Source organism: Crocodylus porosus, unplaced genomic scaffold (genome assembly GCF_001723895.1).
Source record: "Crocodylus porosus isolate Cpor-Errol unplaced genomic scaffold, CroPor_comp1, whole genome shotgun sequence".
In the NCBI taxonomy this organism is placed as follows: domain Eukaryota; kingdom Metazoa; phylum Chordata; order Crocodylia; family Crocodylidae; genus Crocodylus; species Crocodylus porosus.
The window spans coordinates 27836795-27841745 of NW_017728951.1; the positions used below are offsets into that span (position 1 = coordinate 27836795).

General features: G+C 37.9%; 1 long non-coding RNA gene across 1 annotated transcript; it reads right to left on the minus strand.

The window, feature by feature from the left end:
* Window positions 1–458: 458 nt before the first annotated feature.
* Window positions 459–2782, minus strand: LOC109324303. The gene is made up of 2 exons (XR_002104897.1): window positions 2384–2782; window positions 459–1873 (listed from the first exon to the last, which is right to left on the minus strand). It is a non-coding gene; the product is annotated as an uncharacterized LOC109324303 (long non-coding RNA).
* Between the last annotated feature and the right edge of the window lie 2169 nt (window positions 2783–4951).

The following is a 4951-nucleotide window of genomic DNA, read 5'->3' on the forward strand; positions in this document are numbered from 1 at the left end:
TTGTTTTTCTTTATCTAGTGCATGGTTTGAATCTTGTTGCACAAGAATCTGGACAGCCTGGCAGGGTGTCTTTATATACATTGTATATAATGCAGTGTACAAGGGAGTTTTTAAAGGCAACATTTATACAGTTTCCATATTCTCTGTAATTGCATTTAAGATTTGATGACTACTTCAAAATTTCCTCAGGATTTGAGGAGCCTTTAAATTGTGTGGAGTATCCTCTCCCAGCAGCATGTTTGTTTATATCTTCATTTGTTTCATGTGCAATGTTTTTCTTCTTTTGTACTTTAATTATAGTGATGAACTATGATTTAAATATGTGTAGTAATTTTCCCATTCAAATACCTTTCAAACAAATTAGGAAAATATATGGTTACCAAAATATATCATTCATATTAACTTATGTCATTTTCCCCACAAACATTAGAATGGGATAAATGAATAATACACACAACTATGGATAGAATTTTTTTATTACCTTTTAATTTATGGAAAATAACTCATAAATGAAATGAAAGTTCTCTAATATCTTATCAGATTAAAAGCAATTAAAACAGTAGCTCAATACTGAATATTACTTTAAAGTAGCCTGTATAATATGATGTTATAATGGTATATGTTAACATGAAATGCAGTGTAATATTACTGCCCTGTCTAAGCATGTAGCAATAAACAAATACTGTTATAATTTGTGATACTATATTTTGTTGTATGACTGCACATTAAATTCATTTGACTTGTAGCGCATACAGCTTAGTATTTGTTTCAATTCAAATTAATTCAATGTTCTTGTCAATGTTCTCTTTCTCAGAAATATTTCCATCTAGACTAAACAAACAAACATAAACATAAAAAGCAGCACAAAGAATGGATTATTTTATGTGTACTGCCTGAAAAACAGTAATCAGGAGAACAGGTCCAAATTCCAAGATATCTGTGGATGAAACAAAGAAAAAGTAAGGGTTTATATATCACATTTCTTCTTTTGTTTCTAATTAAATGCTTGATAATGCAAAGGATGTATCTGGTAGCCATGTTGGTCTGAGACAAAAAGAAATGCAAAACCGTAGAATTCTTGGTTCAGAGATGATACCTTTTATTAGATGAGCTGATACTTTCAGTGAGAGTTGTAGATCCCCAGCGCCTTACAGAAGGCACTTAGCTTTTTGCAGCATTGGGTAAAAGCCCCCCAGACTTAATCATCTGAACAGTCTTATTAAAGACAACTAGTACAAATACCAGTGGTATCATTGGGGCTGATTTTCAATGCTTGTTGAATTCAGTGGAATGACTTCCAGTGATTTCAACAGGCTCTGGATCAGACCCAAAGTGCCTACACCTGCAGCCTTATACTGTACAGACAAAATTGCAATTAATTTTAATGGGACCTTTGCTTAAGTGTAGATTATAGAAGCAGTAACATATTTTACTGCTTAAAACAACATAAAACATAAAAGCTTAATCTCTAGTAGACATACTGATTCTTGTATTTGGACAAACAGCTAAGAACAACGTACTATTCCCATAACACACTAAAAAGCAACTTTAATATGCAATAAACTTTCAGCTATGCTGCCCTAATAAAAATTATATCAATTTCTCACATATTACTATTCATAAGCATTTTCTTCACAGTAAGTGTTTTACAATAAAACCACTGTTCCTTTATACCTGTGACTTTCAGTGCATTTTTCTTACATCCTCCTAGCAATGCTTCGCAGGGTGACTGGTGGAGTACCTCAGTCGCCCCATTTTCCCATGCCCTATGCCTCTTTAGATCCAATTCTCAAAGAAGTATATGCATAGGAAAAAGGAACAACGAGCAAAAGTAATGGAAATTCCCCAGCTGGCAAGGGTGCAGAGAGGGAACCTAGAGTATAAATATAGCCATTAATAATATCGGAGAATAAAAATCAAGAATAGTCTTTACATTTATACTTAAAATAGTATTTGTTTCCTTAAAGTAATCAGTAAACCAGCTGGAAATCGATGCAGGTTCATACAGCACTTAAACACAAGAAAAGAATCATTAAGATATCCAGTCTCTAACAGTGATGTATAAATGAATCTGTACATTGAAAATAAAGCCATTTAATTTAGCTGTTTGAAAAATAGGGGAGAGGGGGAGAGACAGAGCCTATAAAAGGGAAAAACACCCCAAAACAATTGTTTTCAATAAACTATGAACTTCAGATAATTAACAAAATAATTGTATTTTGCATGAAGTCCAGCATTGTTGTGCAATATTTAGGTTTGAGTTTAAAGCCAAGAAAATACTCATTAGAATTGCAGTATCACAAACATAGAGTAAGGAAAACTTTGTTTATAAACTGAAAAGTACTACAAAAAGTCTTCTCTGCAAACAACAAATATGACTTACCTTATTAGCTGTCTCAATCTCTGACTGCACCCAGTTCATTTTCATCAGAATTTATGCTTTGCTCAAGACCTTGAAGAAGTATGAACAATACAGTGTGGCTGTTTTCATAAGTGATAATCAGTTTGCCCCCTTGCCAAGGCCTCTGCTGCACCTGTGAATTGGGCCTACAAAAATGCTGCTTCATTAAACTGCTAAAACTTGGAAAGTATCACTTTTATGTTGGGGGAGGCCGGTAAGGGAGTGCAACTGACAATAGGACTGATAGAAATAATTAGGAGTGACGGCCTGAAATGTATGCTGAGGTTGAGAATTTATCACTTGTTTTTTCTTTCACATACGTCAATGAGCTGAAAAATGTAAACCGGGGAGAGAACTTCTCGTTCTGGAAAGCTGCATTACATCTCTCCACCTCCCCCCATCCCCCTTCCTCTCTTTTTTTGAAATCTCTATCAATGTCCTTCAGTGCAAGCATGGGTTTAGTGAGAAGATATCAAGGTCTGTGTACAAGGCTTTCTCCTGCTTATCCAGGCACCAGTGAGGCTCCCTGTGGGATGCCAAGGCTGAGAATTATCTTTCACCATATTTAATCCTTATTGCTAACAAATGCTTTAACCATTTGTTTTCTAGGGGCTATTTTTTCCTTTAGCAAGTTACAACACTTTCCTTGATCTCTTATGACATCAACCCTTACCTAAAGGTGCCATATGAGCATAAATGAAGATCTGTTTACTCCTTAGAGGAAGGCTGGGTGAATTGATTCAGTGTAGATCAGAGTGCCATGGTACTTGTAGTTTTCTCTTGTGTACCAAGTAACCACAGTGCTAATTGCTATATGCTGCTGATTATATATGAGGATTGAAGATGAGTGTAACTCAGTGAGAAGTCCTGTTTCAACTGTAGAGTCCGTGTTCAAAACAGGCTGGGATTTTCAGAGAAACATAAGGAAACTAGATCACCAGATACTTTTGAACTTGGAACTAGGTACTTCATGCACATTTGTGATTTTGAAAATCTTTCCCTTAGCGCATATATAAGGTTTTAATTTTCCAGAAGCAAAGTTTTTAAATAGGCATCTACAGAAACTGCTGTTTGCGTCTATTTCCTCTGGGTGTCCTATTTTGAAGCTAAAACTTTGCTCCTGTCACTGTCTTATTCTTTGTTTTCCCCCCATAATCAGTTGGGTCCTAGTTCTGTGGCCCCTCCTTTAGAATGAGGGTGGTGGGTCCTATAGTTTTGGCTAGGGCTAGAGTCTGACCCACCCTCCTCAGGGTTTTCTGTAAGATATAGTCACTTCCCAAAGAGATTCTGTGCTTCCAGCCTGAAGTCATGCTGGTTGTGCTCTGAAGCAGGTGGTGACTCTCTTGTTCTTCGATTCCCAGCCTCTCTTCATGTGTGTGTTCTCACTACCTTTCCATGCCCCCCCCACCTATGCAGCAAAAGTTAACGTCACTCAGTCTTCAGGCTTTCCAGGGTGAGAATGGGCTCATTACTCAGGGGTGCTGAGTGAGCACCTGGTCCAGCCACTTATAGACTCATGGTGTAGGCAGTTATCAGATTAGGAGTTCTGGCCTATGGTCTTATACATTATCAAGATTTACTTTTTCTCAGTGTGTCCATGCTGAAAGGGAATAGGTTAGCAGCCCGACTGCAAGTAGCTTTCATGTTTTAGGTCATAGCCCCAGACAGGCCACCAGGCTGAAGCTGAAAGCATCACTTACCTTTAGAAAAGTGTTGTGAACAGGAACTGTGCCAGGGACACAGTAAAACTTGGAGCTTATTCTACCGTGGAGAAAAGTTTCTAGCATCTTATTTTGCAGTTCTTAGGGTATTATTAAGGTGAATGATCCCACTGCAATGAAAAGTTTTTTTCCACTCAATACAGTTACTAATGTGCTGGGTGACTGGTGTCTCCTGAGTCTGGGGGGAGCACCTGCAGAAGCTGGCATCAGCATTGGTGGTGGTGGTGGGGATGGGGCTGGAGAGCACCTGCAGAAGCCGCTGGTGATGTCAGCAGAAGGGGACAGCCATGTCAGGGGAGGCACATGCCCCCTCCCTTCCCTGTGCCCTCCCTATCAGTCCCCTATGAATGTGCATAAAGATTTCTAGAAACAGGCTTAGCGTTTTCTATGGATCAGGACTTCATGTATTGAACCTATATATCCTTTCTTTGGGCTTGGTTCTGCGGCATTTGCTCAGATAAAACTTATACTGGCTTCAACTGATTGCAGCAATTAGGTTCTTGTATTAATATGACTATTTTCAACCCCAGAAGTATTCAAAAGTCCAGCCTTCTATGCTGTCATGGTTTGTGCACTTTTGACTTCTAGGTTCAGTAACTGATTCTGTTCAGGGTTTTCTTTGAAAGACACACATGTGTCACAGCTACTACCAAATAGAGCAGAATAACTTTTTAATGTTTGCAGGGATTAAAGATACTGATGCTTTATGAGCTATCTGGTTGTCTGTAGTTCACTGAATGCAATTCAGCATCATATATGTTGATACTTAAGGCAAAGCGATACATACATACTATGCCTCTTGCATGAGAATAAACCTGAACATTAAACT